This window comes from Parasteatoda tepidariorum, chromosome 5, assembly GCF_982258835.1.
Source record: "Parasteatoda tepidariorum strain Cologne lab strain chromosome 5, Ptep-v5.0, whole genome shotgun sequence".
NCBI classification, from domain to species: Eukaryota; Metazoa; Arthropoda; class Arachnida; order Araneae; family Theridiidae; genus Parasteatoda; species Parasteatoda tepidariorum.
The window spans coordinates 108,017,059-108,045,025 of NC_141759.1; the positions used below are offsets into that span (position 1 = coordinate 108,017,059).

Consider the following 27,967-nt stretch of genomic DNA (forward strand, 5'->3'; position numbering starts at 1 on the left):
TTAATTAATTCATTTTATGCCTTTTTGTATTACGTGATGTGATAAAAAAAACATCAAGTTTTCCCAATCTTTATATTATTTTTCAAAGTAAGATTTTGGTATTCTTCGGCTTTGAATAAATTTGCTTAAAAGAATTTAATTTTATGCAAATATGTTACTAAGTTGACTGATAAATAGCATTGTGTCTGAAACACTGTTGTTTAATTTAAAATTACCATCAACTCATCAGTCAAAAAAGGTTGTATATCCTTACTAAATGAATTACAATAAAAATATCTTTTATAAGATTTTTTAATTCAGTGCAAGCTTTTTTCTCTGAGATAAATTTCACTTTAAAGTGTATACAATGCTTTGATTTCGCCTTTCCATTCGAATTATTAATTCCTTATTAAATTATATTAAACTAATTTAAAATTAATTTTATAAATTAAAATAGAATGTTTCTTGTTCCATATTATTTTAAAAAATTTGTGTAAAGTCTAAATCTAAATTTACAAATCATACAGGGGACGTGTCTGAGTGTATGTATGCCACTGATATGGAAGCTCGTTCCCATACTAAAATTAATTGACACAACTAGCAACCATATTTACTTAAATAATGTTACCATAGTTTATGAAAGCAATGGGATTTATCTGGGTTTTTAACTATTTGTGATTTAAAATATTAAGTAATTGAAACAAAAAAAAATTATTTTAATTACAATTGGGTGAAAAACTTTAAAAAATTGAAAATAATCCTGCTGAGCTCGAAGTTTTATAAATCAGCAAATCAGTTTAGAAAAATTTAACAACCTTTGGTTTCTAGGGATATATTTAAATGAATAATTATTTTAGATGATTAATTATTTTAGATGAATGACTGTTATGTGACTGCACAGCAAAATTTTATAAATATTCATACTTCAATAATCATTAGTAAATGAGTAGTTAATTAAAGGAATGACTACTTTAAATGAGAATCATTTTTCTAACATAAGTAAAATTGTATACATTTACATATTTTAGATATTGTTAGTTTAAATTTAGTTTTTATAAGGAAGTCATGATATAATTAGATAAAGTTTATGTTAAATAAAATTATAAAGCCGTTTGACAGATGGCACCGCTTCAGTTCATAGAATAGGCTGTTTAAAAAAAAAAACTTACCTGAATTATTGTATATTTATTAATCGTGAATTGATGAGCAAGTTTATACAAATCAAAATTGTTTTCATATTTGTTATTATTCTGGCTAAAAAAACATAGCCAATAAACCTTCAATTAATAAAAAAACAAAAAAAATTTTATGCGTTCAAGATGTACAAGTTATTTTGAATTTATTGCATGTTTAATTACTAATATGATTAACCATTTTAAAATATAATTTACTAGTTTCTTTTACATGTTATGAAGTCTGTCATGATGAAATGTTTTTAATTTTCGCTTTGAAAAAGTGAATTAGCGAACGCTTTTCTCCTCTTTTAAGTAAATAATTTTTTACTTTATTTATTTAATACCAAAGCTTGTCATCAATATTGAAGTTTTTAGCACTATAATTAATTTTATTTTAATAATCAGAATCAACTTAAATACTTAATTGTGGCAAGTGAAAAAAAAAGTTAACTGGAAATTTTCATTAAAATTTTGATTGCGCTTTCTATTCATGGAGTAATTACATAGAATGGTTGATACCGAAGACTCAATTCAAACATTAAAATTCTAGTCTAGTAAATAACAAAAAAGAAGGAAAAAAAATTACCTTCCTTCACTGGAAGTTATGGATTTTTTTTATATATATATATGTTAAGGTGAATGACCGAAATCGGTGGTTGTTGACTTTCACCGGTCAATGCTGACTATCACGTAGTCGCTTTGATGAATGTCCGAAATATTTATTACATTCGATTTGATATGAATTTATTCGTGGATATTTATTTTAACCCTACACTCATGGTTTTTTAAGGTTAAGTGCCACTGCCAACCCTACACTGATGTTTTTTTAAGGTCAAGTACCATTGCACTGTATATATTTGCCCGATACTCCAAACACTGGTGTTTCTTCTAATCTATCGTCAGTAAGTATTAAAATATAGAATATGATAATATCAACGAATATATTATTATAAAATTGGATATAACAAATATTTCGGACATTCACCAAAGGGACTATGTGATTGTTGACATTCACCGGTGAGAGTCGACATTCTCCAGATTTCGTTCATTCACCGTAACATATATATATAGCAGTATTTAAAACCAATCCAGAAAAGATTTTGTGCTTGCATTATTGCACTTTATATTGCTATGCATACAATTGTAATACTGTTTCCTTTTTCTCGTTTAAGCGAATGAGAACAGACACGAATCAAAAGGGCTAACAATTCAAAAGGGTAATTTTTTTTGTTTGAATATAAAACTTATTATTCTTGAATAGCACTTCTCATGAAGAAAATGATCTATCGATTCGAATTTTATCTCAAATAAATTTGCGAGTCGTTACCATATCGTATTTAAAAGGCGTAGTAAACCAACAAAAAACCTTCGAAAACACAAACGAAAAGCAACTCACATTAGCTATGAAATGATATCATGGAACTTTAAAAGTGATTACATTAATTTAAAAGTATTGCGTTATTATTTTGTGGCATTAAAAATATTGAGATAAGTGATCAAAAACTATATTAAGATTATAAGCTTCTAAAACTTCGGTGCACTACTTAATATCAGTCTTCTTTTTATTTTCAAAAAAAAAAAAAAAAAATCTCTAAGTTTTTATTACGTTCTGTGGCTATCGCAGGCAGTATACGATAGGGGTAAACATCTTGCTGCCGCTGGAGAGTCGCCTGTTTTGCATCCGTATCATATAGTATATTATTTCTGGATCACTGATCCCTTTTCCTAGAATTATTTTTAAATGTTTTTGTAATTATCTACCCTAATCGATATTATCGGTTAACAGCTCATATCAAGCAAATTAAAACTGAACACGTTCTTTATAAAACTGTATGGGTAAATTAAATTAAACTTTTTCAGTGTTAACACCGAAAAAGTTTTACTTAATTTATCCATTATTAGAATTTGTAGTAATGCTAAGACAGCACGTTACAACAGTTTATGTTCAGCACAGCATTTTGTATTTGTGCTGGTAAAGGTCAATATAAAATTATATTGAGTACATAAATGACTTTCTCTAAATTTAAAATGTATCTGCGAGGACTAGACTTGATTTTAAAACTTATGTTTTGGAGGTAAATGATGACACCAACACGAAATATTATTTTAATTACATCCACCAGTATATGAATATACCTGCATTCAATATAATACTGAAATAAAATGTTCGAACCTATTATACATAGAGGATCAAGTTCATAATGAAGCAAATCAAATTCAAGCGATCCTAAATAGAGAATTCAGTAGATCCTAGATCATTGTAATATCCCCGGAAAGGAGGTTGAAGAACTGGGAGACCTGTAAGATCTTTCTTTCACTCTGTAAAACATTTGACAAAAGAAACCATCTAGATTCTAGCGTTAGCGTCGTCATTTTTTGTGAACTAATGATGAAACTTCTTTGAGTGTCACATTCCATTATAATTGAAGTATAAGGATAGAATTCTAATTAGCTCAAGGAAAGGGGGATAGTAATAGTTAGTGGTCATTACTCAATTTATTATAAACTAGATTTTCCCCTAAAATTATGTTACTTCATCAAATGACTCTACAGCTGTAAGCAACGCATCACAAACGCAGTTCCACAGGTCTGAGTTCCCTTGTTGTAGACACTGTAACAAAAAGTTCATTATTATTACCTCTTTATAACACATTTCTTTTTATAATTATAGAATGATAACAAAATCCTTCGTTTCTAAGTAGTAAAGAGGAAGACGGTCCTTTTGTTTTCATATTGTAAATTTATTTACCATAAATTAAACTATGCACCGAAAATGGTTTAAATATTTCTTAAAATTCTCTAAACTATTTCTCTAATTTCTTCTCATACATTTTCTGAATAAATGAAAAGAAATTATAAATCATTAAACAATCTAAAATTTTTTGCTCTAAAACGAGTCAATATTTTTTAAATAATATTTTTCTACAGAATTAAACAATTCTATTTATATTAATTTAAAACTAAATTTTTTAAAATTTATAATTTCTTGAAACTATAGATTGATTACAGAGACCTTTGTTTCTTATCAGTGAAGCAAAATCAAGGTTGTTGCTTTACTGATGTCTGGACATAAAAAAAAAGTTCTACTTAGTAGTAAACTGTTAAACACCTGCCTTAGCTATTAATGATCTCTCGTAGATAGTAAAAAAGAAGGATGGGTTAAATAAAAGGTTAATTAATATTGTTTCCTTCTGATATTTCCCAAATGTTATTTACTTATGATGCGTAGATGTAGATTAAATTCATTATAAAGACTTATAAATTCGAAGTCATGTTTGCAAACAGAAAAGGTGTTCGAAAAAAGGTTGACCTGAAACTTCTTCTTTTCTAAATTGCTATAATACATCAATAAAAGTATCCAATTTAATAAAATAATCAACGTGAAAATACAAAAAAAAATAAAAACTGCGAAGTGATAAAAGAAAAATAAATAAAAAAAAAAAACAGCGCAATCCATATGAATGTTATAAGTTTGAAAAATAATATTTATTTTAGATAAGATTCCTTCAGTTAATGTAATTTTTAGTGAAAAATGTTCGTTCATTCAGAAAATTGTTATATAAATGAGATAACATCACTCTTTTTTTATGGATGATGTTATTTTTTTTATTGCCATTAAAACCATTCAGAATTGCAAGAAAATCTGCAGAGTTTTTCTCATTGCTGATGCAAACAAATACTAAATTAAAACTAAACAAATCATAAAATGAAAATCAAAATCATAAAATCAAAATCATAAAATAAAAATCAAAAAATATCAATCAAAATCAAAAAATAAAATTATAAAATAAAAATCAAATTCTGTATGATACACGAGAAACAATAAACTAAGACAAATTAATATGAAATAAAAAAAATTAAACTAAAATTAATTAAAAAATTCATATAAACTTTCACAAAACTAATATTGAAAAATTGAAATAAAATATATATCAATAAAAGAGAAAGTAAATCATATTCTAACATTTAAGCAAAATTAATAGATCTATAAATAAATAGAAATAAATAAATTAATTAACTATCTAAATAAAATAAATAAACGAAATAAAATAAATAAGAAAAAAAAATTATTATACTAATATTTTACTAAAATTAATTGCAATAATACAAAATCATATACAATACAAATTTAAGAACTAATTTGAGTAAAACTTCAATCTAAAGATAAAAAAACTGTTAGTAATTAAATCAATATTAATAACCTAAATAATAAAATGAAGTTGTGTTACAGCAGCACAAAATTACTAGAAAACTCAGCAGTGAATTGAAACAAAACTACTTTTAAGTTTACTAAAGCTAAAAGTAGAGTAATTAAAAGTATTTAAAGAAAAAAGTACAAGTGCAAAAAATACTCTAGCTCAAAATATCACTTACAATTCAAAATAAAATTAAATTTTTTGAATTAAACAATAGCATACAAATCAAAAATCTACGAGTAAAATAATTTAATTTTGCAATTAAACAAGATTAACTAAAAATTTTAACAATATATTCTGACTACAACTAAAGTAATTCTTCAGTAAAACATTACAAGGATAGTAACATTTTGACAGAACTAATAATTGGTGACAAATATTAATTGTAGTAATATTCAATTAAACCTTATAAAAATGTATGTACATTTTTTCTTCTTCTACAAACATACTTTCAACCTATAAAGTAAGAGGAAACCAAATTCCGAAAGTTAAGCAATTCAATTCTACCTTTAAATGACATTAAATAAAACTGCTTACAATTCGGAATACCAATGTAATTCTAAAGTAAAAATAATTTAAAAATCAGATTAAAATTTTTTTTTTAAAAAATATAGGTAACAAATTTTGAAATTTAAACAAAAATAGGATAACAATAGATGGAAATAATAGTTCTATTAATGTAAACTACTTACAGTGAGTTGGAAAAAAAAGATATATCACCCTGAATAACTTTGTTTTAATAAATAGTAATGCTTTAAATAAGCCAAATAATTAGTATATCTATCTCTAAAATATGTCATTAGACGGCAAAGTGTGTTTTCTCTTAGTAAAAATATGACAGATTTGGATTTTTAATTCTCAAAACACAAAGTAAAGGGTAGTCTAAATTTGACACTGAAAAATAGTGGAAAGGATAAATTGTAAACACATAAAGCACAAATTATTTATTATATTATTTATTTGGCAAAATAAAATGAAATTTAGTAAATTAAAGAAAAAAACGTAGAAAAAATAATTATTGATAAGTAATAATTATTTTAAAAACGAGTGAAAAATATGTCAAAAATTAGAATATATAATCTTGTAAATCAAAAAATAAAATTTTATAGAAACTAAGCAGTTAATAAAGATAAATTAATATTAATGGAAATTTATATTAATGGATACTTATATTAATGTAAACTAATATTAATGTCTGAACTAATATTAAAATCTGAAAATTAAACAAGTAAATATACTATAAAACTAAAATGTAAATGTAGATAAAGTAATACTATTATAAACTTATGTGAAGTGCACTAATACTTAAATTAAATTTATATATAAGTAATGTAAGAAAAAACTTTTACATGCAAAAAAAACATTAACATATTATTCATAAATCAAAAAATGCTGTAAATGCATAACATACAAAAATGAAGGTATATATATACAAAATAAAATTAATTAAACAGTAAAAAGGAGAAAAGTATTAGTATATATTTATGCTTAAATTTTATGACAAAAAAAATTCAATTTACAAATAAAAACATTGATTGATAATAACTAACTTATACTAAACTAAAAGTAATTAAATATAAAAAAACGTAGTTAACAAATTAAAGTCTAATATAAAAATATATATTATTTATACAGCTAAGGATAAAATCTGTAGACAGAATAATGTACGAAAAAATCAAAAATCAATATATGTTACAAAAGCAAAACACAGATTAAAGTGAAACTTTTGCATAAATAAAATCAAGAAAAAACTTGAAAAGTCATTAAACACAAAAGGAGTTCTGTAAATAACTCAAAAAAGTGTATTAAAATAACTCGACAATAAATTAATTAACAGATATTACAGTTTTGAAATAATATTAAAATACGAAAAGATATTATCTAAAGGTATGAAATATAAAAACAAAAATAATAAAATATGGATTAAGTAAAAGAAAATCAGAATTTCGTAAATCACATCAAAAATTTACTTGGAAGCTAAAATTAAATGAACACAAAAACTAATATTAATGTTTTCCACTTCACATGTACTAATACTAAACAGAAACTTATAGAAAAATTAATATAAATAAAACTTTAAAAATCATTAAAAAAAATTACTAAACAAAAAAAAAAGTAAATTAAGAAAAAACTAGCACTATCGTAACCTGAAACTATTTTAAAAATTAAGGTAAGAAAAAACTTTTAAAAATCTTAAAATATAAAAAGGTGAATTAGTTTTAATGTGGCAAAAGAAAGGGTTATTCTGTAAATTAAAAAGAAGTTTACCAGAAAGAACAAATGTCCCTTTTTGTAAAGAAAATTTCACACTAGTGTTAAAAATAAGAACGTATGTTAGTTTTAAGAAGCTTTTGAGTGATCACAAAAAATAAGGGGCCTTCAATAAAAAAAAGGGAGAGTTGAGACCAATATTAGAAATAGCCTCAAAAGAGTATTCCAAATACAAAAAAAAGAGCTTTTACACACATTAAATTTAATTATATTAAATGTAATGTGTGTAAAAGCTCTTTTTTTAACAAATACAAAGTAAAAACAAATACAAAGCAAAAGATTTATTAAAAATTATTTATTTACCTTAACAGATCTTGTTAAACTTAGAGCTCTTCTCCAAGGATGCAGATTTCTGTAAAAAGAATTTTTATAAATTAAAATATTATATTACTCTTACCTACAATATCATAACACATATCATATTTGTATCATAATACAAAATGGGATAAATATATAAGGTAAGGTAAATATGTGAAATAAAATTAGTTGAAGATAGGTTTTTTTTTCAGGGATGTAAAGAATATTCGGCCTTTTTGTGGAACATTCGGTTGGTCGAACATTTGGTCAAATATTCAGCCGAATAAAGTTTGGTAAATTATTTATAAAAATTTATAAAATTATTTTTCGACAAAGTTTTCTTGGGGGAAATTTTAAAAGATTTAATAAAAAAAAGAATCAGAAATAATATTTTTTGCTATGCATAATTAGAAATAGTTTTTATACATATTTATTAAGTTCAAAAACTTGTTAATTAATGTTCTGAAAGACACATGAAACTTTAGTTTTTTCTTTTTAAATAGCTGTTAGTAAGTGTTTTCTATCTTTATTTCCAATTATTTTAAACATTCCTATCAAAAGTTCTTTTTTACGCAATATCAAAAAAGTCGCGTGCAAATTTCGTAAAAAAAAAAGTAGTCTCAAAAAAAGTAGAAAAAAACATTAACATATTATTTATAATTCAAAAAATGTTGTAAAATCATAACATGCAAAAATGAAGGTATATGAGTATTACATTCATTTAACAATATAGATATAAATTCTATATAATTCTATACATAAATTATATAGATATAAATTCTATAAATTGCAAACAAAAAATTAAACAGTTAAAAGGAGAAAAGTATTGATATAAATTTATGCTAAAATTTTATTACAAAAAAATACAGTTTACAAAAAAAAATTGTTTTATAATAACTTATATTTAACTAAAAGTAATTTTAAAAAAACATAGTTAACATTTTAAACTCTAATAAATATAAGAATATATATTATTTATAACGCTAAAGATTAAAAAAACTTCATAGACAGAATAATGTACCAAAAAAATAAAAATAAGCAAAAATCAATACCAATGTTACAAAAACAAAACACACACTAAAGTGAAACTATTGCATTAACAAAATTAAGAAAAAACTTGAAAAGGCATTAAACACAAAAAGAATTCTGTAAATAACCCAAAAAAGTGTATTAAAATAACTCGACAATAAATTAATTAACAGCCATTACAGTTTTGAAATAATATTAAAATACGAAAAGATATTATCTAAAGGCATGAAATATAAAAACAAAAAAAATATGGATAAAGTAAAAGAAATTCCAAATTTCGTAAATTACATCAGAAAATAAAATTGGAAGCTAAAAATTGAAAGAACACAAAAACTGTTGTACTAAAAGTGCACTAATGATAAACTGATACTTATAGAAAAATTAATTTAAATAACACTTTAAAAATCATTAAAAAACAAAAGAATTAAATTAAGAAAAAACTAGCCCTATCAGTAACCTAAAACTAATTTAGAAATTAATTTAAGAAAAAACATTTAAGAATCTTAAAATATAAAAAGGAGAAATAGTTTTAATATAGCAAAAGATAATGATATTCTGTAAATAAAAAACAAAATTTACCAAACAGAGAAAAATGAACAAATGTCCCTTTTTACAAGAAATTTTCACATTGCTGTTAAAAATAAGGACTAATGTAAGTTTAAAGAAGCATTGGAGTGATCACAGAAAATAAGGGGCTGCCGTTAAAAGTAAAGAGAGTTGAGACCAATATTAGAATAGCTATGAAAGAGTAACAAAAAAAAGAGCTTTAACACACATTAAATTTAATTATAAAACAAATACAAATCAAATGACTTATAAAAAATTTTTTATTTACCTCAACAGATCTTGTTAAACTTAGAGCTCTTCTCCAAGGATGCATATTTCTGTAAAAAGAATTTTTATAAATGAAAAAATTATATTACTCTTACATACAAAACAATATCATCATACAAAATGGGATAAATATATACGGTAAGGTAAATATGTAAAATAAATCAAATTTTTAAAGAAATTCTGCTAATATAGACCTCCCTGCAAGTTCCAGATTATTTCCTTTACATGGCAAAATTTTCTCTCGATAGAACGAAATAAAATAAACATCTCATTTAGATACACTATTAGATATCTCATTAGATATGATTAGATTTTGTTCTATTTTACGACCGCTGTCCGATCCAATTTTGGGTTTATGACTACTAATGTCCAACTCTGTATCCTTGTTATTTTGAACCAATGCAGAAGACGTTTCCTGGATCAGTACCCCCAGAAGTTAGGACTTGTTATGGAAACATGGAGGACTTTGTGACTGGACAGATTTAACTTGCATCGGTCACCAATTAATTCATGGGGAGTCTCTCTTAGACGTGGGCCCAGTGCCCTACCAACCAGGCTATCCCAGTCCTGATATCATTAGATATCACTTGGCCTTAAATATAAATAATTACTAAATATGGTTTTCTCAATTATAGGTAAACATAAACAAATAATTAAAATCCATGTTTATATTATCTACAGCCTAGAAACCTAGATGTAAAGACTATAAATTAATTGAAATATTCCTTAAAAACTCTATAAGTTTTCTAAATTTTTCACTTTCCTCATCATAAATTCTACAATACATTATTTTGATTAATTGCCGCACCAAAAGTCTTAGCGACGAATAAAAACATACAATCGTTTCTTTTTTACTGACTTTTGGTCTCCCATGACTTCGAAGTACCTTCAAAATCACGCTTCATAGGTTTTTCCGAACGTTCTTCGAGTTCTTTCAAATTCAAAATTTGGCATACTTTTTACTAATTTCCGTTGCATTCATTTTCTTGGCCCTAAATTCTTATGCTCCATTTCTAAAATTTAACTGCCATTTATTGCTTCTTTCTCATGCTATTATTTTTTATTAGTCACTTAATTTCTTCGTCTTCTCCACATGTTCCTTCAAGTTTCTTCGCCCATGTCAATGTTCTCTCAACAGAAATGACATATTTCCTTCACTACTTTCTACGTTTTCAGTTTTTACTATGGGTGTCTGATACCCCAGACATCAGTTGTCAGGTATAAATAAACAAGTAGAATCATCAACGAATTAATTAAAGAGTTACGGATTAATTTAATGCAATAGGAAATTACAGAGGATAGTTTATATATATATATATATATATATATATATATATATATATATATATATATATATATATATATATATATATATATATATATATATATATATATATATATATATATATATATATATATATATCACGATTCATAATTTTTAGATCGCGCAAATACAAATTATGATGTGTCATATTTAGATTGCGAAAATACGAATCACGATGCATAATTTTAAGATCACGTGAATGCGAATCCCAGTGAATTATTTTTAAATCAAGTATAAATACGAAAATCGATGTTTAATATTCTAACAACATAAGCGAATCACGACATTGGATTTTTAACTCGCGTGAATACGAGTCGCTACATAGGTTTTTAAAATACAAATCGCAATATTGGATTTTTAAATCTCGTGAATAAGAATCGCAACGCGCAACTTAAAAATCATGTAAATACGAAAAGCTATCTTTGATACTAAAATCGCATGAATAAGAATCGCGATATTAGCAGATTCCAGGCTTCGTTTGAATTACCAAAAATACCAGTTATCTGGCGGTCGGGTAAAAATGCGTTTATCTTCTGCGCGTAGATTTAGGAGAAAATAGCTATGCAGTTCTGTTTATCTTTGAAAATCGAAAATAAATATAACTAGTTTTTTTCAACGGCTAAATTTTCTGAAAAAGCGGAATATTTATTTTTTTTTAAAAAAAAGAAGAAAAAAAAGGGAAATTCTTTGAGAATCGGAGTTTTCGATTAAAAGGCTGAAATTCGAGAGACAAAAGCGGAAAATCTCATCCCTGTTTTATGTACAGTGCGCCAAACAGTAAAAATAAAAAAAGATACCCTGAATAACTTTCGTCCTAATGATCGGATTTTTTACAAGCTAAGTGTCAATCTTAATGGATCTAGAGGAGAATTTCAAGCATGCTAATTAACTAGTACAAGTTTTTTTTTTTAATTTCATAACCGTCGTTGAGCAGCCGACCCAATTTTTGGGTTTACGACTACTATTGTTCAACTGCATAGCCTTTAATTTCTAACCCAATCCAGAAGACAAGGGAAGTACTGGATCAAGTATTGGGAGAAATTTGCTCTCGTAGAGGACTTTTTGATGGAACTATATACTCATTTGCGTTACATGCAGTGGAAAACCATGAAAACCTCCCACGGTAAGCTTGACAGCAAGAGTACCCATGACCATGACGGTAACCCATGATCCGTCTACCACTGAGGATATTTTACTTCAGCACTGGGGTCGGTGCGTGCCGGGTGCGGTGTTCGAATCGACCAGTTGTCAATGGGATCAAACCAGGGTAACCTCATTGGGAGACGAGAGCTCTATCCCCTGAGTCACTGGGGCTCTAGTTCTAGTTATTAATTAATTTACAACATCAGACACAAGAAAGAATTTTCTCTGAATAAAGATATCTATATTTTTTTTCATATTTTGATTCGTGACCCAAAAAATGGGAGTGCAGATAAAATTTCAAGAAATTGGGGTGCTAGGAAGCTATATTTGGTGCAGTCCTAAAATAAAACCAAGAACTTAGTTTATGGTTATAAAATTAACCCTCCTAACTGTCTGATAGACAAGAGAGAAATACTTAGCAGGAAGTTGAGACAATAAAAAAATGAAATAAAAAATTATCATATTGTGTTCGCTGAGATCGAGAAGATTGTTTAATAGTTAATACAAAAATATCTCGAAGTTTCTAGGCAACAGAAATTTTTTGGGCTGATTTCTGCCCAAAAAAAAGCAAAGATTGCTTTCCTCTTCAAAAAAAATTGAGTCAATAAATACATTTTTTATAATTTTTCAAGATTTTAGTATTTGAACACCTGATTTTTTTACATAGCACCATTTGTTTTTTTTTTAAGTTGTTTTTAACTTTCTTAAATTTTTTGCTAGAACCAAATGCGCATTAATTATTTAGATTATTTACAGAGTTGTAAGGCAAAAAAAATTCTGTAAAAATATAAAGCATCTGGAAGAGATTATAATGCACATTAATAAGGTTTTATATATATAATTTACGATATTTCTTTTTTATATTATTGAAAAAATTAGTTAATTATACATGGCATTTTAAAAGCATTGAAATACGAATGTTTAAGAACATTGCATGATTCATTTTTTTAAAAATAGTTTTATTTTGCCAAATATATGAGCTACGTCTTTGTCTTTTTTGTCTAAATTGTCTTTTTTTTTCGTTAAAGAAAATTTGTAAATGGCATCCTAATGTTTCTATACATTCTAAAACGAATTTTTTTAAATTTTCCATGAAATGTTGCTCAACATGATCTTTAATTACGATCACCTTTAATTACGCCGACCGAATATTGCTACTATAATTTCTTTGCTTAGTTCTTTTTACTATGAACTTACATTATGATTCTTACATCTGATAAGATAGTCTCCCTTTAAACTTGAGTTCGTAAGGTCTTTAAGAAACTCTATAGAGGCAGCAAATGTATTTTGTACGATAAATGCATTTTATTACATTAATATTCACCACAACATTCACTTATCAATTTCAATAATTCGAAATATCTGAATACAAAATTTTGAAATTTTAATTTAAAACAAAAGATAACTTGAGATAACGTAAAAAAATAACTTAAAATTAAGATAACTTCTTAATTTTAATATAGAAGCAAAGGTTTTCTTAATGTTTTAAGGAGCGCATCTGCTAAAATAATAATATACAGATGTTTGTTTTAATCAGCTTAAGATTCCATTCAAAATAACGATTGAGACTCGAACATTGTATACTAATGGTAAAAACTTCATTGCCTTTAAGAATATGAAAATGGTAATAAAAGTGGACATGTTTGGAAAACTCAGAAAAAGAAGCCCATTAAGAATCGCCATACGTGAGTGAAGAAAACCAAAGTGAATAACAATAAAAGTGAAGTTGCCAGCAAAATATGTAAAAGAAAAAAAAAACTGGGAAAATCACAGTACCCGAGAATGACAGAGTCAACAAAAAAAAAAAAAAAAAAAAAAAAAAAAACACCAGAAAAACCGCAGTGGCCGACAGCGGTGGTGTATCAGGGCAAAATGCATTTTGACGTGCTATGGAGAAATGGTGAGAAACTACAAGGGAAATTAGCATTCGTATGAATAAAATAAGATTCCTGAGTATCAAAATGAGCAGATGACACGCGGGTAGTTATTACCATCATTATCTTCTTAAAAAAAGTCAACCTTCTTAAAGTTAACGGGCAAAAATAAGTTTGAACGTGAAAAAAAAGTCGTAGCTCTGTAATTTTTTGTCCATTTAAAAAACAAAGCAACCTTCTGGATACACATTTTGCGTTGTGCATATGGGTGATTCTCACGAAATATGACAATTTACAGTCTCTTGCTCCAAGATCTAATACTATACTACGAAAAGAACTTCTTTCAATTTTAATAAATAGCATTGCTGTTAGCATTTTAAAATGACCTTGTACTAGCATCGACTGTTTTGTATATTTATCGAATTTAACTGAATTTCAAAATGTCATGTTTCTGGTATGTCACAAACAATATTTCCAATAATAACTAGTTTCAAAACTTCGCATAAATTTTTCAATATCTAATTTTTTTATCTCCACCGTTTCTAGAATATAAGCAGAGGGTATTATTTACAAAAACTTCGCTTAAAATAATTTTTTCTGTCAACAATTTCTTTGTCACATGAAAATCTGTCATTTTCCTGGCTACTTTTATTTAGTTTTTACGTTGTCATTTTCCTGTTTTCTTGAAATCATTAATAACATAAACTACATAGATTTATCTGAGTTATTTCAAGAAATCCTGTTGTTTTCTGCGGGATGTAAATGTCTTAGGCCGAAATATTAAATTAAAGTTAAATGCTATAAAATGGCAAATTGTCATTATCCTGGCTATCATTTTCCTATCTTATGACATTGAAGTGTTACCAGAAATTTTTTTTAAACGGTATGCAGTAAGGAGGAAAAGCAAATATTAACCTAATACCAAGTTTATGTATGATTTTAATATGCTTGAATGTAATCAAAGTTGTTTATTTATTTAATGATTGATTATTATACACAATTTTATTCTGTACATATCAGCAACAAAAACATTTCTGATTCTTTCAACAGTGGATAAAAGGAATTAATTTAAGCAATTTATGGTCCATCCAACATAAAGGCTTAAGTTGAGTTACATACTATTAACTTAAAATGACTTTTTTTAACTTCTAAACTAATATGTCATTTTCCTGGCATTCAAGATTTGGTGAATTTCTATTTTATTTTATTTTTTCTTGAGCAAATGTCAATAAACTGTCTGTAAGATATTAATAAATGTAACTAAATAAGTATACAAAAAAAATTTAGATTATTTTGAAGACTTAAATTTGACGAGAACCCATGTTTCCAAAGAACCCATATATGCATTTACTTTTTATTACTCAAATAACAAAAAATCAAATAAAAAAGAAATCAAATTATTTACATTCATTTTTCGAAAATATAGTCAGCTTATTTAGATCGATTAATTTTAAAGCAGCAGAATTTTTTAAATTTCTTAATAAGGTTTAATTTTCAACTAAGTGGCAATAATTCTAAGCTTCTTTTATTAAAAACTTGACAATAATTTTTTTTAAAAATTCATGGTTTTCCTCACCATGTTAAGTAAATGCGGTTTGATTAGTTCCACCAAATAGCCCTCCACGAAGACAAAATTTCGCAAGATACTTGATAAAGGAGTTCCCTTGTCTTCTGGATTGGGTTCAAAATTTCAACTCAACGGAGTTGAGCGCTGGTAGTCGTAAAGCTGGAAATCGGGTCGGCTGTTCAACGACAGTTATAAAATAAAAAAATTTAAAAACGAAAGTTCAATTTAAAGCAGTGATTCCCAAAATGGTCTACATCGACCTCTAGGGGTCGACAACAAATTGCAAGGGGTCTATGTAAAGTGAAAAAAAATTGGGGGTCTCATATAAGCAGGTCGAGACTTTTAATTTTGGCATTTCATGAATGCAATAATCAACAATCAACAAACTGATTTATTATAAACTAGCAAATGCCTGCAGCTCCGCCAGCGTACGTTTTTATTTTCTTTGCGTGTTAGGTTTTATTTTGTAACAAAAAAGTATTTTTTTGCTGTAAAGTGTAGCCTAGCAAGTGTATCAACTCTTTTAGCTAGCTAGATCTCCAATTTTATCTGTGTGCAAGATCGCGGAGATTTGTTGCTTAGTTTTTACGTAAAAACGTAATATACAGACAGACAATACACTACTATGGTTTTGCATACAAACTTATTTCCGCTATTATAATATTAGTAACGGGGTACGGGTTTTATAGAGCACTATTTTATTCCATTTACAAATTAATTAAATTAAATTAGCTTGAATTTAATTAATAAATGTATAAAATTAACATGTGTTTTTTCCCTAGGTGTTTCACAGTACACTTCACTACAGTTAGAAATTTAAATCTTTCACAGTGAGTAGCACTCACTATACCAGCTGTCAAAAATACATTTGAAGTTGATGAATTTACAAAAGATCAATATCAGGTAAGCAGGGGGTCCACCCAAAACCGAAAAAATATGGCAAGGGTCTAAGAGACAAAAAAGTTCAGGAACCACTGATATAAAGAAAAACCTAAATAAAATTACTAAAACAATTTATTTGTATATTATATACGCAGTAGTGTAGAGAATAAGATTTTGAAAATGTAAAAATACAATTAAATAGTAAGTAAAACAGTTAGTGGCTAAAACACGCACGGGCAGGTAATTAAGAGATCACGTTTCATAAATGGGTGCATTTTTAAACAAAAAAAAAATGCTTAATTAGTTTTAAAGATATGACTAAAAACTCAAAAAGTAAAATTAACATTAACGGGTCAAAACTTTCATCCGCTCTCCTGTCTGAACTATTAAGGTCACAATTTCCAGGTATCTCCCATATTTTTAATCCAAATATGAAAAAAATATATATATTCAGAGAAAGTACGATTTTGTGTCCCACTTCGTAACTTACTTAATACGTAGTATATTTGAGGTCACCCTTAGTAATTATTGAGACTAGTACTTGGAAATCCGATCATATAAGAAAGGAAATGATATAGGGTGATATCCATTTTCACCCATTGGCAAAATGGGTCTTGTTTTGAATTTGATGGCGTCCACACACTTTTCAACTGTGTTCAAGAGTAATCATCTGCCGTCATTGCATGCGTTGCCATGGCGACCGCTGCTGTTTTTATTTTCACTAGCAGGCATTTTTAATGCTTTTACATAATAATAATTTCAAATATTTTTATATTCATTTTATTATTAACGTATAATGACTGGCTTTACCGGTGATTTTTAATATAAGTAAGAATGGTGAAGAAGGAAAAGTATTTTGAAACTCGTACATAGGCAGGATATGAAAGTCAATTATTGGAGACCCATGATTTGGAATGTTGTGGCGTTTAACGGAGTCAATCCAGAAAGAAAAAGCATTTGAGCAATAGGTTACCAGTCATCGTAATAAGACGATCGCAAATTTTATTGAATATTTAAAAATAATATAGTCAAGAACATCCACGTATGTGGTACGTATAACTAAATTTATGACAGCGTTCAATAGTCGAGTGAAATCTCATAGCATTATGAGTATTTATTTATTTTTTTTCTTTTGTACTTGAACACTACCATAAATTATGAATATAATATATTCCTTGATAAGTTAATTAATTATAGTTTACAAAAAACATAAATATTTGTTTAAATTTCGTAAAAACATAAATATTCGTTAAAAATTCTACCACTTAATTCAAATGTTCAATTAAATTATATTCGTTATTTAGAATAAAATACAGGGTTATTCATAATTCCCACCGCCTGCAAACGCCATTTTTCTTTACTACAACTGGCTTCAGTGGTACATATTACTGCCATCTACCAGCAACTGCTTAAATTAAAACTTGAATACTTTCGGAATAATTTCATATGTTCTTTTTTGCCATAATCATCTTCGTTTTTTTACTATGACGCTTCGAAACCCCGGAGGGAATTATGAATAACCCTGTGCATATAAACAGGTTATTTTAGTATGTTTTAATATACCTACATTCTAGTCCGTGCAACTCAGTTTCAATTAAAAGAATATTTCGATCTTATTAAATCAAAACTGAAAAGTAAACTTCGAATACAGTGTTTTATGATAATAGTGTTTTATGATCATATGCTTTGGGGAAAAGAGTTAAATAAGAGTAACTGAAAAATGGTTTCACACATAATAATGAAAATGATGATTGTTAATCGTTCTTTTACAATATGATTGCTTTTGTACTTTTATTTTCCCTTACTGTTTAAAAATTATTAAACTGGATAATAAAATTTGTTTCTAATAAAGTGATTAGAATTTCATAAATAACCTAGGAAATATTAAAACATTTTATTCAATTTGAAGAGATTTTAAGATGGTTAAAGCATGAAAATAAAATTCTTACCAGAAAAGTGGTGTTGTACACAAATTCTTCTCCTTCATAGAGACATAGAGGCTGCAGTTAATACAAAAAATACAAAAATATCCTGTAAAATACAAAAAATCCTGTAAAATAATCCTGTCCTGTAAAATACAAAATCATACATAATCCTGTAAAATACAAAAAAAGAAGAATATTCAAAATTTCAAATATCACATTAAAATAAAAATTTATTCAGGGCACTGTTAAAGTTACTCTTTTAGTTTAACAAAAATTAACCTATGTTTTAATTATCGTTATATTTATTTTTGGCCATTAAAGATTATATTTTCATTATCATTTTTACTTTTAACCTGTCGTCAAATTTGGGGTAATTAGCGAATTTCGAGATGCCATGATTTCTGTAGATGTTAATATTCTTTGACCATTTTTTTGCACTATCATAAATGAATGTTTTAGAACCAGATTCCAGTATATTAGAATGCCCTTTTCTTTATAATGCCAGTGCGGCAATTCTTGTAATATTTTACAATAATTTTTATCTTTCAATAAATTTACTTTCCTTATATCATCAATAGTGTGTTGAGTACAAAAAAAAAAATCGGGAAAACACAAATTTCACCCAGAGTTAAAGATGGCTTCCTAAATGCTTGGAAGTGAATTGCAGCCTACTGTTTAGGTCAGGGGTCGCCAAACTTTTTTGACTATCGACCCCTATATAATTTCTCCATCGACCCCCGCAAAAGTAATTTTCTGTTAATTAAAATAAAACTCTATTAGATACTATGTTTGTACATTTATTTTATGATTTTAAGCATTTATTAAAGTAATAGTACATTATGTAACTATAGTTTTATGAAAAATATATTAATATTGAAATTGAAATAACTTAATATTAAATAATAAGTAATTATGCATAAGTAGATATAATAAGTAAAGTTACTAAAGATTTACTGCTTCTTGATCAATAAGATGGGTGGGCCTGGTGTTTTTTTGAAAGGTTCGCTACATTGTGTTCAAAATTGGTCAATTTTAATTTTCGTCAAAATTGGTCAATTTTGTAATTTTCGTAAAAAAAATACAAAGTGTGCTATAGTTTTGTCGCTGGCTGTACTAATCCATATCATTAATGCTTACCTTCTTTTTTGTGCATTGATAATTAAAATTGATATCTAAACCAAACGAATGGTTTTATCGAAACAATAACTAATTATCCAAAATTATAAAAGTTTTAATAATGGCACTGCAAATATTCAACACAGTTTACAAAGATAGTTGAAACTGCGTATGATATTTGCATTTGTAACGTCAATGCTCGTCACACGTGGCATTTGGACAAGCGTATATATGCATATGACTTTTAACCTTTTAGTTGCGGCTAGTCAGGTGAAAAAATTCTCCTCTCGTTACGGCGCCTTTTTGCAAAAATTCTTCCCCCACTCAGTCAGTGGGTGGTAACTACTTTAACCAGCTATGAATAGGAAACGTTTTGTTGTAATTTGTGTGTTACTTTTCGAGGAGGCAAAAGTAGTAGGGTTGTTATGTATATCGTTATCGTAGACGTTTTGGCATAGTTATGCAAACTTTGGCATTTTTTTATTTGTGACGTTTAACACATTATGAGAATAAATTGAAATATAGCTTTAAATTAATTTTACTTAATAAAGTGATGTTTTTTCTAATGCAAAGAAAGCATTCATTTAAAAATGATTTAAATATGTTGCTAATTTAATATAAAATATGAATTTTTTTTGCACCTGAAAGATTGTTAATAATCTATTATGAACAAATCTCTTTTAATTTTTTAAAAGAGAATAAAAAAAAATATTTTAATAAAATGTGCATGTGCTCTTATAAAACGTGCGTTTTATTGCATCTGAAAGATTGTTATTAATCTGTTATAAACAAATCTCTTTTAATTTTTTCGAATATATAAAGCATTATTTGAAGTTCTATTCTTATCCTAAAATCTTAAACACACTAATTAGCTTTTATAATTTTGTAAAGCAAATTATTAGAATTTTAAACGATGAACGTTGTATCTCTTATACATTTCCGAAAGTACTTTTATCTGTGAAAAAGAATAGCAAATGCAGATTTTGTTTTGTGAAACATTTTTTACTCATTTAACTTGTTAGTTTCCCCTTACAGTAGCGTCTATAACATTCAAACAAAATTAAAATATAAATATTCTTTGATTAAAAATTTTCCGAGAACGTTTCGCCTTCATTTCTGTTTTGAAAACAGAAATGTTACACGCGTATATTAAATAGAAATTCATTAAGATCTTGCAAGAATATTTTATAGAAACCTTATTAGAAATATAAAAGATAATTATAACGACACTGAAAATAAAGAATATGTTTGAAGTAAGTTCAAAGAATAAAAAAACTCCATTGTTAAATCTTTTTACAGCAAAAATATTGAGGAATAAAAAATTTGCCATGTTTCCATTTACCTTACATTTGACCCACATATTGAAAGAGTAAAGATATTATTCAATTTTGAAATTTTGCAATTATAGATTGATTGGTTTTCTTTATACTTTCCTTATTCCCTTCTTTTTCTAATACAAAAAGGAATATTCCTCTTAATTTCTTATTTATTTTTATCTTTAGTAGGAAAGGTTTTGTTCAAAAAAAGTATCCCCTGAGTTATTTCACTTCGTCATTACTCTGAGAAGTATTTCACGATTTCCATGTCCATATGAAATTTTTAAGTCAGCAATTGTTATAAGACACATCTATACAAGTTCTATTGACACAATGATGGTAAGACATGCATTTCCTTTAGTCATGGTGTGGTCTTTCTGCAGGTGTTTGAAATAACTATTGTCAAGAATTTTAAAAATGACAGTAACCAAAATAAATAATAAGAGCCCTCCCAAAACGCATTCTGACCGATAACGCAACAATAAGCAGGAAATGCCACCTCGCCTGTGGAAGAGGCAGGAATGATTTCGTTTTCCTTTATCTTTTAGAGAAGGAGTAACAATTTATTTTGTGCCCAGCAAGTTAAATTATGACAAACTGTAAAACTCTCAATAGAAAAACTTCGTCGGAACTTGAAAGAATAATTTGTCCTTGAGAACTTCAGCAAGAGGCGAGAAAGATACCTTTTTAAAATGGTTCAGTAGTTAATCACATATAAATGTTTGAAAAGCAGAGATAGTTTCATTGTGACTAAACTTCCTGTTCAAGGTCACGCATTGAAAACCTTTCCATAGATGCTCCATCATCTTTCCACAAATATTTAATTTTTTTTCTTTTCGGTTTTTAACAGTATTTTTTCACAATAAATTAATATTATAAATGTGTTTTTTTTCTTCCTTTGTTTTAAAAAAGAAAGAAATCTGAAACATTTTCTAAGCGGTTTCAAAAGTTAGATTCCATAAAATTACCAATGAAAAAATTTACACATGCATTAATTTTTTTGTGCACGTTAAATTCAGAGTTTCAAACGGTTGATTAGACTTCCCTTTAACCCTATGAAACAGCATATTACTCATGTAAAAAATATACAATACTTTGTTTTCATACTAATCTTGTGCTATAGACTGGAATACAAAAAATAATTGAACTTCATTTACTCAATCATACTAGGCAAAATTCAATATTTCGTTTAATAATTAATTATCTTTCTTTTATCTTTTTAATAATTATTACTTTCATCTTTTTGTGCACGTTAGATTCAGAGTTCCAAACGATTGATTAGATTTTCCCTTTAACCCTATGAAACAGCATATTACTCATGTAAAAAAATATACAGTACTTTGTTTCCATAATAATTTTGTGCTATTTTAGTACAAACATAATTTAAATGCTTAGAAGATAATTATTGAACAATTTATCACTAAAGAAAAGTTCAAAGAATTCGACTTCTCTTTTCAAATCTTTATGTTTTTCATTTAATCCAACGTTTCCAGTAAACGGCAAAACATTTACTTTATCATCAAAAGATGGTTCCTTCCATTGAAATACTCTTTCTACTGCTTTTAAATTGGAAGTTGCAGAATTTGATTGACAATTATCCATAGATTCATCCTCACTATCAATTTCATCCACTTCATTTTTTTCTTCTTCCTCCTCACACTCAGATTCTGAATCAGCGTATGTTTCATCATCAAAATCATTCATTATCTTATGGATTTCATCTTGAGTGAGTGGTCTCCCTCTACGTGGCATCTTAAAGATGCGAAAAATTCTTTTAATGTAAAAAGAATAAAAAAATGCAAAACGAAAGTAAAAAATTAAAAAATAAAACGTAAATAAAAATTTAATTAGAACATTAAAGCAAAAGCTTAAAAAAATTAACAAAAACGCAAACAAAAAATAAACGTAACTAACAAAGAAATTAATCGAAAAACAATAAACAAGGATTCGCTAAATGTCGCTGAAAAGATCACGAATAAAATGATACTAGACTTTCAAAGGGAATGAAAGAAATTCTCATAGCTCGAAACTCGCCAACTGATAATAACAGAGAAAAATATTTCAGCCAATTCGAATCGAAAGTGAGCACACGTGAAGTCTTTTTTCAACAATAGGAGCAAATTACAGGGGGTTCTTGAAGAAATGACAGGAGCGATGACGGTCTAGTAGAAAAGGGGGAAGAGAACCACCGGTACAACTGTTGATCCAGCGCCGCAATAAAAGAAGTTTTTTCTACCGGTACATATGCTGTACCAGCCGCAACCAAAGGGTTAAACTGCGCGGAGTTCGTGCCACTGTGCGGTGGTACGTACATACTTGCTTCACCCCAATAAATATACGTTTATTAATTTATGTTTTTAAAAGAAACTGATATTGAGTCAATTATAAAAAAAATTCACAAATTTTACATACTTAATTAGGTATGTGTGATTTGCGTATTGAGAACTGTTTCTTTTTTCGACCCACAATTGACCCTTCCGATTCGGATCGACCCCCATTCGCCCCCCTGTCTCAGATCGACCCCTGCTTTTGTTAAATAGACCCTTGGGGGTCTATATAGACCACTTTGGCGACCTCTGGTTTAGGTAAACTATTCTTGCCAGTACAAGTGCTGCTGTTAGAAAGCTCTGTTGTTGCATTAAAGGATGTTTTTGTTATTAATATACTAATTTTATAACTGATGGGAGTATGCAACAGTCATTCATGACCTATCTTTGGCCACGCCTCCTATGCTAATTCTGTAATTGACATAAAACATCAATAAGGAGCAAAATCACCGTTTTATTTAACTCCATGTTGCATTATCTGAGCTACAAAAAAAATTGCAGAAAATGAGAATAAAGCATCGATTTTGATAATTTTCATTTAAGTGGAAAAATGTCACGAAATTGGTGTTTTTTTTTAAAGGATTAAAAACTATTTAAGTTATTTGTCCGTTCTAAGGACCAGATAATTCTTCATGGCATGATGGTATATAATTTAAAATCGTAGCTTTCCCTCAAAGTGTAAAACATTTAAAATATAGTTTTTTTATTTCCATTGATGAAAGAGCTTCGAAAAACCATGTTTTGTTTCGAACACATTAAAGCTCGAAAATTTTTTTGAAGAATCTAAAATTTTTGGCATCTCAAACTATTATTCCTGCATTTTGCAACTTCAATATTAAAATTTCGTTGTTTTTTTTTTTTTTTAAATTTATGAAAATTATTTTGTAAGACACTCATGAAATTTCTTATGTTGTTTTAACCGATTCCTTTTTAATTTCAAGTCAAATAGTCATCATTACGATGGTCGCAGTTTGTACTACATCCCCTACTATAAGTCAAGAATTAAAAAATATATTTAGGCAATAAAAGCAATTCAATTTTTATCCGTCGAATACAGTTCTGAAATTATAATCTATTTCAAGCATACTTAAAAAAATTATTTTATTTATATAATAATGCATAATAAAAGTTATTAATATGCTTACCTGATTTGTACCAATAGTAAACAACAGATGAAAGAAAGAATATTAAAATTAAGCCAAGTATTTGTAGTCTTCAATACTTCTGTTAACTAAAAGAAAAACTAAAATATTTATGAGTTTTACCTGAAAAGGAATAAATAAGATACACGTATAGCTTAAAAGTAGTCTTATGGGTTGTATGATTTAAAAATTTTGTTTAAAGGTATTTTGATTAGATTGGGCAATTATTTATTATTCAAAACTATTATTCAACACTATCATTCAACTTATTTTCAAAATAGTTTTTTTCCTTCTTACAAAACTAAATTCACTATTTTATTTTTTTCTTTGGGAAAAAGGTCTTTTTGATGGGGGCCATTGGAAAAACTCTACTAATAGTATAGGGAATTCGTTCAATTAAGTCTTTAATTTAAAATTTTTTTAAAAACTAATGGTTTGTTCTGGCTTTTAGAAAACGTTACCTGGGCTTGCATTGAAATTTTTTTAGCATCTCTCAGCAAGGCTTAAACAGATAATATTTTGACTTTAAATGAAGGTTCTTACAAATATGAACAATAATAACACAGGTTAGCGTACACAAACTTAGGTCCATTTACATCATGGTTAACACCATTTTTTAATTGTAACAACTGGAAAACGAACTCATTATTTCTTTTATTACTCATTATATATACTATTTTTCATCTCATTATTTCTAGCAAATTCTTTTTTAAATAAAATACAGTTATTCCTTAAAAAATATAGTACTTTTGATATGCAAGCAAATCTTCCTCTCACATTCTATTTTGTTATTTATGACAACAGAACAAATGTAGTACTTTAAATTATGGCAGTCATCAACTCTCATTCCCCTCAGTTAGAGTATTTTTAAAAAAAGTATACTTCTTCTAAATAAAAATTTTTGTGAAGAGTGAGTTTTTCAGATAATATATTATCTGCAGAGTTTGTTCACGGTCTTTAACTATTAAATTAACTGCTCAAAAGTCAAACTTTTATCTTATTAAATTGACTGCTCAAAAGTCAAACTTTATCTTATTAAATTGACTGCTCAAAAGTCAAACTTTTATCTTATTAAAAAAATTTGGGAATGTAATAGCACAAAAAAAATAATCGATTTTATTTTTTATTTTTAAAAAAGCATTCCCGCCTCATTATTTAAATGGAAATTTTTTTATTGCGCAAGAAATAAGACACAAAAACAAAAATTTAAAGAAAAAAAATATTATTGCCTCGACAGCAGGTAAAATTCCAGTGCCCGGAAGGCGGACAGGTCCTAGATTAAGAAATTCATTGCAACTACACTCTGCAGATGAATTTCTAAATCGTTACTACGGCCCCGGCAATACAAGCACATAGATCAAGTAATTCTTTTACCGCGAGCGATACAGAATAACTCAATCATATTCCGGACTTTCTGGAAGACATACCCCATCATCAACCAGTTCATCACTCGAACTGGTTGGGGCATAATAACTAGAAAAAAAGCAAAACAAAGAAAAAAAGCAAAACAAAGAAAAATGTTAGAAAAAGTAAGCATTATTACCTCGACAGCAAGTAAGCTTCCAGTGCCCGGAAGGCGGACAGGTCCTAGATTAAGAAATTCATTGCAACTACACTCTGCAGATGAATTTCTAAATCGTTACTACGGCCCCGGCAATACAAGCACATAGCTCAAGTAATTCTTTTACCGCGAGCGATACAGAATTACTCAATCATATTCCGGACTTTCTGGAAGACATACCCCATCATCAACCAGTTCATCACTCGAACTGGTTGGGGCATAATAACTAGAAAAATCATAGAAAAGAAAAAAAGCAAAACAAAGAAAAATGTTAGAAAAAGTAAGCATTATTACCTCGACAGCAAGTAAGCTTCCAGTGCCCGGAAGGCGGACAGGTCCTAGATTAAGAAATTCATTGCAACTACACTCTGCAGATGAATTTCTAAATCGTTACTACGGCCCCGGCAATACAAGCACATAGCTCAAGTAATTCTTTTACCGCGAGCGATACAGAATTACTCAATCATATTCCGGACTTTCTGGAAGACATACCCCATCATCAACCAGTTCATCACTCGAACTGGTTGGGGCATAATAACTAGAAAAAAAGCAAAACAAAGAAAAAAAGCAAAACAAAGAAAAATGTTAGAAAAAGTAAGCATTATTACCTCGACAGCAAGTAAGCTTCCAGTGCCCGGAAGGCGGACAGGTCCTAGATTAAGAAATTCATTGCAACTACACTCTGCAGATGAATTTCTAAATCGTTACTACGGCCCCGGCAATACAAGCACATAGATCAAGTAATTCTTTTACCGCTAGCGATACAGAATTACTCAATCATATTCCGGACTTTCTGGAAGACATACCCCATCATCAACCAGTTCATCACTCGAACTGGTTGGGGCATAATAACTAGAAAAAAAGCAAAACAAAGAAAAAAAGCAAAACAAAGAAAAATGTTAGAAAAAGTAAGCATTATTACCTCGACAGCAAGTAAGCTTCCAGTGCCCGGAAGGCGGACAGGTCCTAGATTAAGAAATTCATTGCAACTACACTCTGCAGATGAATTTCTAAATCGTTACTACGGCCCCGGCAATACAAGCACATAGATCAAGTAATTCTTTTACCGCGAGCGATACAGAATTACTCAATCATATTCCGGACTTTCTGGAAGACATACCCCATCATCAACCAGTTCATCACTCGAACTGGTTGGGGCATAATAACTAGAAAAATCATAGAAAAGAAAAAAAAGCAAAACAAAGAAAAATGTTAGAAAAAGTAAGCATTATTACCTCGACAGCAAGTAAGCTTCCAGTGCCCGGAAGGCGGACAGGTCCTAGATTAAGAAATTCATTGCAACTACACTCTGCAGATGAATTTCTAAATCGTTACTACGGCCCCGGCAATACAAGCACATAGATCAAGTAATTCTTTTACCGCTAGCGATACAGAATTACTCAATCATATTCCGGACTTTCTGGAAGACATACCCCATCATCAACCAGTTCATCACTCGAACTGGTTGGGGCATAATAACTAGAAAAAAAGCAAAACAAAGAAAAAAAGCAAAACAAAGAAAAATGTTAGAAAAAGTAAGCATTATTACCTCGACAGCAAGTAAGCTTCCAGTGCCCGGAAGGCGGACAGGTCCTAGATTAAGAAATTCATTGCAACTACACTCTGCAGATGAATTTCTAAATCGTTACTACGGCCCCGGCAATACAAGCACATAGATCAAGTAATTCTTTTACCGCGAGCGATACAGAATTACTCAATCATATTCCGGACTTTCTGGAAGACATACCCCATCATCAACCAGTTCATCACTCGAACTGGTTGGGGCATAATAACTAGAAAAAAAGCAAAACAAAGAAAAAAAGCAAAACAAAGAAAAATGTTAGAAAAAGTAAGCATTATTACCTCGACAGCAAGTAAGCTTCCAGTGCCCGGAAGGCGGACAGGTCCTAGATTAAGAAATTCATTGCAACTACACTCTGCAGATGAATTTCTAAATCGTTACTACGGCCCCGGCAATACAAGCACATAGATCAAGTAATTCTTTTACC

General features: G+C 28.1%; 1 long non-coding RNA gene across 1 annotated transcript; it reads right to left on the reverse strand.

Moving 5' to 3' along the window:
• Positions 1-2,725: 2,725 nt before the first annotated feature.
• Positions 2,726-27,967, reverse strand: LOC147809967 (uncharacterized). Its single transcript, XR_015433969.1, has 5 exons — positions 24,401-27,967; positions 18,521-18,602; positions 9,783-9,831; positions 7,925-7,973; positions 2,726-3,765 (listed from the first exon to the last, which is right to left on the reverse strand). It is a non-coding gene; the product is annotated as an uncharacterized LOC147809967 (long non-coding RNA).